Here is a 14,371-nt window from a genome sequence, read left to right as displayed (position 1 = left end):
CAAGAATTTCCCCAAATCAATATTTTCTGGGTCTTTTTCCTCAAGAAAAAGTTTTATATTCCAACAAATACTTTCATTTTTTAATATGTATGTTTCTATGCTAGTTTCTGATATATATAATAGGCAGCTTGGCTGTGAGAGAAGCAAGTTCCAACACACAACACTAGCATCAAAAGGGTTACTGTTGCAACAGAAGGGCTACTTTAAAAAACTTTAAAACCTTATGAGAATGACACCACCTGTCGATCCATGAAAAACTTTCAAACACAATGAGACAAGTTTTACAGTAATGAAAGAACATTTGATGACAAATGCGTAGGCCGACTATATAATAAAAAAAATAAAATGTGTATCAGGCTCGATGCACTGAAATTATCAAGCATCATATATCTTTCAATTTTCTTAGAATCAGATCGTTGAACATAAAATAACAAAAATAATGATTAAAAATAGGTATTTGCAAGGGAAAAAAAGCTTTTAAAAAAAGAAACAAAAAATAAAATATAATTGGAAATGAGAAAAAATGCCAGGATTTATATAAAAAAAAAATGTTACTTAAAACCTAACTCAACTGATCTTAAAAAAAAACATACAAAGATATTTTAACTGTTAATACTTAATGGATTTTTAAAAATCTTGCCCTAAGTATAGCATAGCCTGAAGTAACTTACAATTGCAATTTGAAGATAATTCACTGACAACCACTAGTAGCCACAGGCCATAAAAGCTTTTAAGAAATTATTAAATGGTTTTCATGTATTCTTACATTATTGAATACGATTTTCTCCCATTTCTTTTTTTCCCACTATTTCCACCCTGTAGAGCTATTTTTTTACTTAGTGATATAATACTACCAACGAGAATCATAATATCTTATTTAACTTGCAGCAGCTCAGATGGATGTCGATGATGAGAATCGAGGACACTGACTAAAGTGAATTTAAGAATGGCTAACATTTCCTTGCAATATTTGATCCTTATTATAAGTCTAGTCCAGCTAGCGAGTCTCATTATGCTTCTGGCAATCCTGAGAAAATTAAGCCCTTTGCAGGGAAAAAGAAAATACAAATCCGGTTAAAAGTTATCAAAAGCTTACAAGCTTGTAAGCAGAAGGCAGCTACTTATTGCAATCTTGAAACACGTCTAGTTGATGCTGGCATTTGCTTTAAATTTAATGAAAGCTTAAGATGGGGAGTTCTAATGATTTGAGCAGTCTGAGTAAATCTTTGAAAGCCTACAATAAAAAGAAGCACGAAGTTGGAAGTTTTATTTCCTGGAACATTTCCCTTCTAAAATTCAATTTCGTTGAAAGGTCTTTACGTACCCCAGGAATCTTTCTTCTCCTCTGTCCCTGTCTTGCGTCTTTCTGTTTACAATGCTCTCACTTATTTAATCTCTCAGCTATAGGTCTCCAGTGCATCATATAACATAATTCTAGTGCTAATGTTATCTATAATGATCAATATATGCTCTTAGTTCTGGTAAGAAGTCGTTACAATTAATATGCCACATGCTGGCTCTTTGCATCTTGCCGGAGGATATCTGCCATTTTATTATGATCTTTCAATGAGTCATGGAAAGAAATGTACTTTATTTCAGAAATTCCTTTTCAGAAGAGGCTATTGTTCTTACTTTTAAACAAATTACAATAGTACCAGGCATAGCTATGTGATCTGATATAGTTGGAACACTGTCTAAAGGGGCAGCTCTGTCCCGCTGTGCTTATCATTGTCCAGATCGGTCCCTATTATGTGGGCACACATGAGGAACATGCACAATACCCATGTCACTACAGAACAGGCAGGAGCAAAATACTAGGATGACCAACAATGCTGAAAAGTAACATTAGTGGAATATGAGGTCAAGATACCACACATATATAATGTGTCTGCCATTTTCTGTCCAGGCAGCCCAGGGTATAATTTATAGAAGTAAGACAATGGTTATTTATTTATTTATTTATTATTTAAGTTGAGTTAGGTATGCATGCTACCTGCACATGTGCTATAGCATCCCAATGGAGTCAGTCTCCATTTCAACACAACTCCCAGGGGAAGGCTGTTTTCTATTTCAGCATGACTCTGTCTTGCTTTATGTAAATGCAAGGTCCATAAAGACATGGTTAGATGAGTTTGGGGTGGAAGAATTTGACTGGCCCACAAAAAGCCCTAACTTTAATCCCATTGAACACCTTTGGGATGAACCAGAATAGAGATTACGAGCCAGGGCTTCTTATCCAACATCAATGCCTGACGTCACAAACGCTCTACTGGATGAATGGGCAAAAAATTCCCACAGAAACACATCAAAATCTTGTGGAAAGCCTTCCCAGAAGAGTGGAAGCTGTTATAGTTGCAACGGGGATCCAGCTACATGTTAATGTCTATGTATTTAGAATGCAATATACACATTATACATAATTCTACACATATTAGCATATGCAGGAATAACAAATATTACCATATGAAATACACAAAACCATACAAAACAGAATTGAAAGGGGATTTGTTTTAACTCTTCATAGTAAATTGAGAACTACAGAGTTTATATAATTTAGGTAAACATTATAACATGTTTTAAGATCTCTTCAATTACTGATACAGGCTGATGACAGGATATAAAGCCTTTGGGAAAAACATGAGGGAATCACTTTTTTCATCCTTAGACTATAGGCCAGCTGACCCTGGACGTAGAATACAATTAGTTTGTTTGGCTGCCGTTATGATTAACCGTTATGTATACAGGTGTTGAACATGGAACAAAGACCCTATTCAACACCTGTTCCTGTAATTTAGATTTACATTTGATGAAAAGACATCTGCAGGCTTAAAAGATTATGCACTAGATTACCTTATGAGAATGACACCACCTGTTGATCCATGAAAAACTTTCAAACACAATGAGACAAGTTTTACAGTAATGAAAGAACATTTGATGACAAATGCGTAGGCCGACTATATAATAAAAAAATAAAATGTGTATCAGACTCGATGCACTGAAATTATCAAGCATCATATATCTTTCAATTTTTTTAGATTCAGATCGATGAACATAAAATGATAAAAAATAATGATTAAAAATAGGTAAAAAAAGCTTTTTAAAAAAGAAACAAAAAATAAAATATATTTGGAAATGAGAAAAATGCCAGGATTTATGTAAACAAAATATTGTACAATACCGCATCTCTGAGCTAAATAATAGAATTACCATGTTCTATCCTAATAGCAATTTATTAATAAACTATTAGGTTCAAAATTTGCTTACAGTGTTTTCGATTCACATGTGTGCTTACAGCTTCTCATTTAGCATTTCAATTTCCTTCTCATCCAAGTAGGTGTAAACAAAAAATGCTAAAAATAAGTTTGCAGCTGTATTTCCTATTATCACTGAACGCTTGTTGGTAAATTAATATAGTCACAAGCTATATGAAATAAAGAAATAAGCACAATTTTTTATTGTAATGTTTTAACATTTTGCTGTCACATTAATCTGACTGACTTAAATGGTCATTTTCATTTTAACCCCTTAATGACAAGACTGTTTCTTACTCGTAGTACACTTTGGGACAACATTTTTCAGTGTTGCTGTTTAGCTGTAATTTTCTTCTTTTTCATTTTGTGCACCCACACACACTATATATTGTTTTTTTTTTCAGGACAAGCAGGGCTTTCTTTAGATACCATTATTTTTATCATATCATCTAATTTACTGTAAAAAAATGATAAAATATGGTGAATATAGTGAAAATCCCGGCAATGCAGGTTTTAAACAGCAGCCCATACATGTACAGGCTTTGTCACCAATGCAGTGCATTGTGACCTCGTACATGTACGGGCTTTGTCGTGAAGGGGTCAAAAGAACAAAATTAATAATAAAACAGTTCGCTTCAGATAATGCCAAACATTTCAAACTTTGTGACCTATTGATAGCGGTTTACGTAGCTAAGCAAAGTATTAAGATAATTTACTTACACGTATACAACTTAAATTATAAACGCATTTTATTTAGATTCAATACAATTGTTGTGACTTTTAGGACTGCATAATACTGATAAACTCATTCCCAACATTCTGAGCTGATAGACAAATGGGACATCAGGGGAAGGAAGAGATACAGAGGTAAAGATGGACTCCAGCCATCATATGCAGTGACATAGTCACCTTTGGTGCTGTCCCAAGTCTCAGCCAAGGCAGTACCACCATCTGCCCCCCCTGTGATGCCGTCCCTACTGTTAAGCACTGGGATATGACATCATACCCCGATAATCAGCCTTTTATGGATGCAGAAATTAAAAAGGCTGTGCTGACATGCCACATTCCTCCATATTGCTAATAGTTTGGTTCGGGAGATCTTCCTTTTAACTGACCTATTGAACAGTGGTACAACAGGGAGCCTGATCACCCAAGATGGCAATTGGCTCCCTGTTATGCAGCAGAGGGTCTGCCACCCCTGGACCTGCTGCCCCTTGACCTGTCACTATAGGATTAGGTCTAGTCAGGTCTAAAACAGAAAATGCCACTGATCACATGCACTTTAATCCATATTATAGCTGTGTGTCAACTATAAATGACTGTATTGAGCCTTCTCCCATCACACATGCACAGAAAGTGGCCCTCTCCATTTCAATGTGAGTGCTTTTCTGTCAGTCACTGGCTGCTTCAAGAAGTCAAAACTTAGGTTGTTGCAAAATTTCAGCAGCGTAATAAAAAAAATATCCTGTTAATGGCATCAAATGCCCTACGAAACCCATCTATTAATTTAAAGTTAGAAAAATAAGAGAATATTCTGGCTTCAGCTCAGGCTAGCTCCAGCCAGTTAGTGTTCGGAAAGTGAAAAGTTTATAAATTGGTTTTATTAGGAAAAAGCCTCCTGCTGATTGGATTATTGGTTGCTATTGTGACATCTCTTTATATCTGCAAAATGATTATTTTTTTATATACATAATCCTCATTATCTTTTGATCTCAAATCTACCCAAATGCCTTCTTTGCATGCAATATAAAAAACATTTTCTGGTTAATTTTTTCCATAACATACATAATTCAGACAGGTAACCTTGAGCTAATAGTCAAATTCTCTTTGAAACAGAAGCCACCCAACCTTCATATTATAACGTTATTAGTATTCAACAGTTGCAATTTTATTGTTCTTGCAATATGTTTACTCACAAATAATCGATGCAGTTTTAGTAGTATTAAATTGCTTCATAAAATCAACCGATTGTGGTTCAAGTTCCATTCAGTAACCAGGATTAACGTTTAATGAATTCTGAATTTTATGTTTATGTATCAAATGAGCTTTACTTCAAAAGAATATGTAAAGATATGCTACACATAGCCATTGTGTTATTTAGTCAACAACTAAAGCTATTCTATGTTTTCTCGTAGGGATAGAAAACGTAATTTGGATCACTGGGAACAGCTGGCGTTTCACATACCATTTAGAACACTGGTATTACAGGAAACTTTTCAAACGCAAAAACAAGTAACAGAGGGAAGAATCAAAGGTCTATTGGGACATATCAAATACAACAGAAGCGGAATAAAAAAGAGAATTTAAGTCAATGTCTCAAGCAAGAAATATCAAAACGGCTACATATTATTTCATATGCTTAATATGCAAGTTTTCTTTACTCATTTTTTTCAAAGGATTTCTTTTGTTCTTCCAGTTATTCTAGGGATTCAGTTTTTTTTTTTACAAAATGATACTGTATATGTATTCAAGATTCGCACGTGCTTTAATCTTTGTTCTCTCGAATATCAGAGGAAAACACTTTGCCATTGTAAAGACTCAGGGGTCAACATCATCGAACACTAATTTTATTATATTTTTTAACATGTTTTGAATTATTGTCTTTTTGACGCTATAAGAAGCCTGAAGCGATCACCGGAAATGTATTTATTTATTTAATTTATCATTTATATGCCTAAAACAGCAGTTTGAGATCCTTTAAGATTATTTGGATGAATTTTCATTTTATAATGTTCTTATCAAGTTTGAAAAACAAAGTAAGCCATATGGTCATTCATGGCTCCTTGCATACCCACAGGAAGAGATTGCTTATGACATATTTTATTTTTTGTGCTCCAAAGAAAGAACATTTTACCAACACTAGCTTCAAGGTGAGGAGATTTAAATATATTTTGGCTGTCCTAAGTTTAAATTATAAAGTAATTTTAACTTGACATAATATACAAAAATACATATATAATATATATTGTATATTATTTAAATATTGTGTATTACTTCAACAGGCACTAGCTTTATTGATGAAATCTATTGTAAAAGTAATGAAAGTTGACTGGCACAATTTATATTAATTAGGATAAAAGGAGAAATAACACAGTCTATAAGATTCAAGTCTTCCAGCTACCTATATCCAAGAAAACAACATTTCTAAAAATGGTAAAAAAATACAAATTTTTAACTCCAACCCCTATGCACACATCATCTAAAAATGTCCAACCTAATGTATCCAAGGTTCTTTTTAAGCAAAGTAGTAAATTATACATCATATCTGCCCATAGTTAAACACAAACAAACCTTTTTTAAGCTAAATATAACACTTAGAAATAAAAGGGGGTAAAAGTATAAGTTTATCACTGCTGCAGCACAGGTTTTGGTGAAAACAGTGCAGTGATGCTAATTGACTTGGCTTCACAACCTAGCAGTAAAAGTGCTGCATCTACAAAAAAAAATAATGACTTCTAAAGAAGGAACCTCTGATATCTTGAAAGCCTATGTGACTTTACATCTTACTTTGTGAAAGGCACTTTAAAGGCCAGTGAATTGTGATTCACCACGGGGCCCTGTAGAGCTGGTTAGGGAGATCCGTGATCTCCCCAACCAGTACTGGAGGCTGCAGCTGCTGATCGGGCAGCCGTGGGCCCCTTCGCAGCTGCGCCCGAGGCGAGTGCCTCACTCACCCTTCCTACGTCCCTGAGTGTGCAGTGTCAGTCCAGGCCTGGGGACAATAAGTGATTTTATTGTAGATATATAAAAACAGATGTTGCTTTATATTGTTTGTTCAAAAGGTAGAAGAACTTTAATAAACAAATAAATATCAGCAAATTGGGTGCTCTGTCCACACCCTGCACTATTGTGATAGGGACAATTCAGATGTCTGGATTTGCAGCTGCATCTTAACAGTCCCTTACTTAGTAATGCAAATCAGTGCCAGCTATTGAGGAACATGCTCGGTAGGGTGACATGACCCTACATTTTGTTTGTGTATAGTCTATACAACTAAATCTATCTATATGAAAGTTTCATCAATACCTTTCTTTAACCTCTGCTGGTTAAAGAAACACACACACACCACAGTTTGCCAGAATGATATGTGTGTGAGCTCAGTGGCCAAAAGTAGTATGTGTAAGTGTGATCTGTGTGGTTAGCAGTGTGTGTTTGGTAGAGTTCCCGGTCACACATCTCACATACAATCAAATACGACTCTCAACCATTGACAACCTTCTCAGCCATACAGATCACACTCAAATCATACATACACCACTCTCCACCACAGACACAACTACCAGCAACTCGCCACTCCACCACACAAACCACTATTGACCACATAGATTCAGGTAGTAGCCTGTTAGTGCCTGTATTTTTGTCACATGATAAATGTTTTCTGTACAAAATATTAACATGGCAGAATTTTAATTATTGAGGGGCATTAAAGGGTCCTACTAATGTAACGTCTAATGCTGCATTATGGTACCACAATTTTTAATTCAGCAGCGTAGGAGCAGCAATAAACTTGGTGCATTACTTTGGTAAAATCATGTAATGAATGTGACCATTGGAAGGTTTAAACACTCCACTTTAAAAGATTAAAATACAGTTGTGACTTAGTTCCTCCATGTTTTTTGTTTTAGTTTTAAAACATGTTCATATGTCTGATTTGGATGGTATAGACAGCGTACTTTGCCTTCACGTATCTTAAAACTCTTTTTCTTCTTGCAAGGTATACATTTATTTTTTATATTTAAAATTTAATACAAAGATAATATTAGATAGTATTACACTATTCCAAGATTGTACTCTTAAAAAGCATTGTATAAAAGTTAGGTTAAAAAGCTAGAGAGCAGCACAGAACGCTTAACATATTATTATATTCTTGTTTGGTGATCAGTAAATTAAAGGATGGCGAGTGAGCATGTCATTTATTGGGGTTATGTTTAATCTATATGTTGAAGTTTGTTCTTTTAAAATACCTGCAAGACTGGGCCGGACTGGCAATCCCAAGGCGGTCCTGGCACTTTAAGGCCTGTGGCCGTCTGATGACGGAAGTGCAGCCAACAGATGGATATGCTCAGCAGCTCGCTACGTTTTTATGCTTACATGGCTTGTGGACAGGCATATCCGTCTCGCAGATCTGGAGATTATGGGTCGCTATCAGCCAGTGATCCACCAGGCATTTGCCTGGTGCACCAGATGGCCATTCCAGGCCTGCTGGAAGATTTTTTTGAAAGGACACTTGTTAATTACATTGATTTCAGAGAAAGTATGGGCAATGCCCAATTCATTCCAAAGTAATTTGAGAGTTATTGTATTGGGATTTTAGATAATATGTATCAATTTTCAGCATATTTGCATCAATTAGCTGAAGGTCATTTTATAAATGTTAATGATCTTTGTGACATTTTAACAGATTTCTTTACAACTTAATGTAACATCACTTCTGCTGATGTCACTGACTGCCCTTAGGCTTTGCAATATCATACTAATTGGAACTGTTCCTAGGTATCCCCAATGATAACACTCTTATTTCTGAATGATAATGTATTGCAGACAGACAGGTAGTGAAAAAAACATAAACGCATAGGTCCAGATTAAAAAAAAATGATTAATGCTGATTTGCTTTACTAAGTAAGATGTGATAACGTTACGGTATTCAAGAAATGACCAAAACTGATTTTGGGTTCCATGTTAAGCTCAGCTTCATAAACATTGCTGACTGGCTGATCACTTTCGATGAAGATTAGTACTAATGCTTAAAACTTGAAAAGAATAGTCATTGAAGTATATAATGGATATCGTTGTTAACATAATTTCATCAACAGGTGGGCTGGTGGCTTATAGGACAGTAAAGTCACCAATCCATTGGCAAAATGGATCCTGGAGTGTGCACCACTGTCTGGATAACAGCATGGCCGCCCGTATCCAGCCAGCGACCAGAGCTTCTTAGTCGTGCCCTTGATCATCAGGCTTTATTTATTATTTGCATTCACCTTACTGAGCATGTGCATGATTTTTTTTTATATAATCAGAATATTTTTTCCAGTATACAAGCAATACTGATTGTGTCTATACAGTAATATAAATGAGATGTTATCATCTAGCACTATTTTCTTAATTGTATAACAATGAAATAAAGAGTGTTTTGGTTAAAAACAAGGAGTTGTGTGGGCCTTTTTTTTGAATTCACAAATAAATGAGTGCAATTTCCAGAAACAAAGTAGCATGTAATGGTATTTAAAGACTATCCTGTCTTTTTTGATATTGGGATGTCATTTCGTTGTGCATATCCATTAAGCTGCCATTCCGATCATTTTAATGTAAGAAAGTAATATAAAGCATTTTCAGCACAGAATATATTTTAAGTGAGCATGTAAAGGTCACTGACTAAGAGTAAAAACTGAAAATAGCATTCCACAGAATCGTAGCAAAAATAGGTTCTCTGACTCAACTCTAATTGCCTGGAAGGATACATTGAAAAGAAAAAAAATTAAAAATGTGAATGCGAATATGTGTCAGTAATAGCAATAACTATACATGATATGTTTATAATAGATGAAGTGTGAGGCAATGCTCTGCAGCTATAGAGCTGTAGCTTCTCCTAAAGATCACTTTTTTATACAGGTTAAAAATGCATATTAAAGGGACAGTGTTATGTCCAAGTCACACCTAATATAGAAGAATGCATATTAAAGTATTGCATAATTAATGTATTGCATAATTTGACCTCTTCGCTACCAGGGTTTTTTAGTACCCTACATATTGTGTGTTTTTTTGCCATTTTTACCATGTGTGGGCTAATCGGGATTTTCATTTTCAGTGTTTAATAAACCCACACAAATTATACATATTTTTTTCCTGAAAAAATAGTGCTTTTTGCAATTTTATGTAGAATTTCTTCTACACGGTAGGTGTCACTGATGAACAATGAGCCAATTTATGTTTTGCAACATACCCTGATTACAGACAAACCCCACATACATATATTTTTTTATGTTCCAGAGGGCCATATGCATCCCTTACATAGTACCCTATAGGGTAGTATTTTTATTACCTCTGGTTTGGGTTAGTGAACAGGAGGGGGTATACATTTTACATGTAGTTCTAGGGCAATGGGCTTTTATTATTATTAGTATTATTTATTGTTATCAAACATGGATTGCTGATCGCAATGCATGCAATTGGCCAGCAAGGGGAGCAATATGAGATCCCAGCAGGGTCTGTCTACTAGAAGACCATAAGGGAATGCCTGATCCGTTACATACAATTGGTCAGGAGGAAGGGGTTAATTTGCATTCTTACAAAACAAAATAAAAAAACGTATCTGACACAGAATTTGCAGCCATGAAGAAACCAAAATCCATTTGCACAATGAACTATGTGAAAATATAAAAATGAAAATGCATATGATGGCTGTACCTTCCATATTACTTCAATATAGAGTAAAGTATTTGTTGGTGAGGCTGACTGGGACACATCATTCCCTGTAAACACAATCTGAATTTTACATGATCAAAGAAATATTTCTGGGAAGGATACTGGCATTCTAATGCTGCATTTACACATTAATGTGTTAAATTCAGCAGTATATGGAACTGTGCCATATGCTGCTATGTGGTTTATTTTACTTTATAGCATCTGTACATATAGAGGTTCTGATAAATAGCTCAAAATTAAAAGTGCTATATGGGAAGCGTCTCTGTTCAAATGCCATGTACGGTATTTATATTCCATTTGTAGATTTAATTATATGTTTTAAATGTGCAAACTTGTGATATTTATTAGTGCTTTAAGCATAATAAATAATAAATACACAGCAGATATTTCCGTATAGCATCCCATAATGTACTTTCCTCATCTCCCGTTTACATTAGAGGGATATTTTGGTAAAAAGGATGGAGAGTTCGATAAGCACCTCCTCAAAATTGATAAGAGCACTTACTTACTATATTGGAAAACAGTAGAGTGGAAAATTATAGGAGATTGGTTTCCTCAGACCAGTGTTTAGATTAGCAGGCTGGAAGAAGCATACCGTATTTCAGTTCTGTAAAGATGCCAATAACCAGTATTAACAAATCACTTTTAACCCTCCACAAGAAATTCTGCATATATTGTTGTTGTGTTTTTTTCTCACCTAATTTATTAATTTAGCCGAAGCAATCAAGTTAAAAAAAAGAAAATTTAATAAAAATATCACGAGCAGATGAAATTATTTAAGCAATAATGAAATAACAAAGAATTACTTTACAAAAAAAATAAGAACCTCATAATCGGATACTGCTTTTATCACATCAAATGCATTAAACTTCTCTGATCCAATGTCCTTTTCATCCTAATGTACTAAATTAAATATCTGCTCCTTGTAGAATTTGATTCATCTAAACTAGATTAAAATCAAATCATGTACAAAATCAATTTCACTTAAAGTACAATAATCTCGGCCCACTGAGGCCCCCTTCTAGTAATCACTATAAATGCTGTCTTTTCCCTTTATTCCCTCCCCCTTGGAATGCAACGCATGCATAATTTTAATATGATATTAAAATATGACCTTGTATTTCTCTTTCGTGTAAAGATATTCCTTTAGGTGCATGAACCAAACACAACAACTAGTATTAAGTAGGCTTCTAAAATGTCGGTGAAAGTCGTTTAGATGTTAATCACCTTTTTTTGTTATTACGTTTATATGAATGCTGCTTGGTAGCATACACTATGGAATGAATAACGCATTGAGAAGATCTTTGGGATGTATTGTACCTCTTTAAAGTCTTTGGGCATGTTGTTGAATATGTATGCTATACATAGATTGCAATAATTAGAAATAATATTGAATGAGGAACATTGTACAAGTATAGCGATTGGAGAACATGTGTAGTCACCATTACAGTAACAGAAAAAATATACAATTCTTAGTACTAACAGTGGTGTGCAGTTTAGTAGAGCTCGGAAAAGTAATTCTTGGTACATTATATAGTTAAAAGAATGGCTGATAGGTTTCACAGAAGATTGTTTTAGAAAGTGTCTTAAATTGGACAATCTAGAATAAAAACAGACCAATGCAGCTTTAGTAAGTGGACATTATTGTAAATGAATCTCTATATAGCATTGATATTGTAGATTAGATTTCTGATCAAGGGCAAGGATGATGAGGAAATGTTTATAATGGGTTAAATGTAAAATACCTATTATAGTGAAATGGTAAAAGACCAGCATCTGGCAAATGCCTTGTGTGCTGCTGGCCGATATTGTTCTGGATCTGTGTATGGAACAATAACGGTCATACGCTGCAGGGTGCCATCAACAACTGGATATGGCCGGCTACATGCTATGTGAGCCTAAAAAAAGAAGTGTATAGGCTGTCCCAGTACCCTTCACGTTCCATGCCTAATACACAACCACTTCTCTTTAAAAAAGCTGGTGCCCTACCTGAGCAGTCTGCTCACCCAAGCTTTCCACATCTACAACCTCCAGGCCATTTTCACAGCACCCTTTTTGTATTAAGCATCAAAATGCCCCTTTAGTAATTGGTAATGTTGAATTTCACTTTATTCCTTTCTATTAAATTGTTTAACACGTGTAATAATATTGTTATCATTATTGCTATTTGTTGATTTATATAGTGCAATCATATTTCACAGCAATGTAGAGAGAAGGTTTCAGCAATAGGTAGAGGTTCTCACTAAGGACAGAGAAAGCAAAGACATGATATATAAAGGACAAAAATGGAGAAGGCAGAAGAAGAGGCAAGATATGTGGGGTCAAAAATGTTGCGGAAAAAGATACAGAAAGAGTAGGGAAATTTGAGCAGATATGGACAGCTAGAACAGTAGGGCTGGATTTACTATCAAATAAACTTGGTTTGTGTCTAGTACTTCATGTTTTAGGGATGCCATGGAAGGTTTAATAAAATCCCAGCCATCTTGGTGATCTCTAACCATCTTCTCTTATGTTTATACTCTAGGGGTGCCAGCGGTACTTGTGCATAGAAGTTCTTGGTGGATAATTCTGATTCTGGGATCGAAGATGATAATCTTGAAAGCTTTAATCTTGCCCTTAAAATGTATTATACTGATGATTTATAGGACAGATAATCAGATTGAAAATGTATGTGTACTTTTAAATAAATCACTCTGCAGGTATAATGAACATTATTGTTATTGGATCTCATGAAATATTTGTTATCAGTGTTCCAAAGAGATATACTGTAAATATGCCCTGTTGTTTGAAACACCAATCCTGAAGACAGCTTGTTAAATAAAACATTTGGGACAGGTGTGCAGTTTAAAGTGCACATGTCATGACAATATGAAATTTGGTGGCACACTTATAGAATACACTTTATTCTAGTTTGATTTTTCTTAAAAACAGTATATAGGAACATAAATACTGCTTAAACTGCTAAAGAACAAAAAACAAAAAACAATGAAAAATAAATTAAGTATAACTGAGCATAAGCTGTTGCTGCTTAACTCCAACATGTCCAATTATGCACCTGCAACTATTACCATAGCTTCCTTTGACCTCTTATAGGTTTATGTCTTCACCAAGGGTCATCTGTGTGGATGGAGGTCTGTGAAGCCAATGGTACACTGGTACACTACCTCTACGCTATAGATTCCTTGAACTACACGATCCTGATCAAATGGTGTCCAGACTGCATACGTGGAATCGTTAGTGGAGAGGTTCTGTGGCTGCATGGGCCTCTCTCACACATCGAAGGCCTCTTGTTACAGATTCTGGTGGCTCTTTACCAGTCTGCATTTTGAAGTACCCACAAGGGGTCATACTGTTCCAAATGCAGAATGAAGCTCTCTCTGTCAATCATGTTTTGAAAAGTCTCTGCATTCAGCAGGCCTGAGAACTAGTATGGCTTTTACTCCAGCAACAGTATTTCAGGTCAAATGTGCCTATTTTAAATGACGTCATCTGAAAATGGCACAATCATATATTTGTGAGCACCAGTATGATAACTACTTGTATACAACAGTTCAGCTATCCATTTATTTTGTCTGGATTTGTTCATTTATAATGTCAGCAGTTAAGCTTGCTTGGAAACGTAGCTGCAAGGGTTTCCTCTCGCAAGAACACTTCTTAATTGGTCATATAAGAGTTACACTTGAGGGAACACAATC

At 35.0% G+C, this 14,371-nt stretch overlaps 1 protein-coding gene across 3 annotated transcripts in view; it reads right to left on the bottom strand.

Annotated features, from left to right (window-relative positions):
* Positions 1-14,371, bottom strand: part of PCDH9 (protocadherin 9) — an 807,764-nt gene that overhangs the window by 596,031 nt on the left and 197,362 nt on the right. The gene's annotated exons all lie outside the window — the stretch shown is intronic.

This window comes from Spea bombifrons, chromosome 2 (assembly GCF_027358695.1).
Source record: "Spea bombifrons isolate aSpeBom1 chromosome 2, aSpeBom1.2.pri, whole genome shotgun sequence".
NCBI lineage: Eukaryota > Metazoa > Chordata > Amphibia > Anura > Pelobatidae > Spea > Spea bombifrons.
This window is presented reverse-complemented; position numbering and strand designations above follow the sequence as displayed.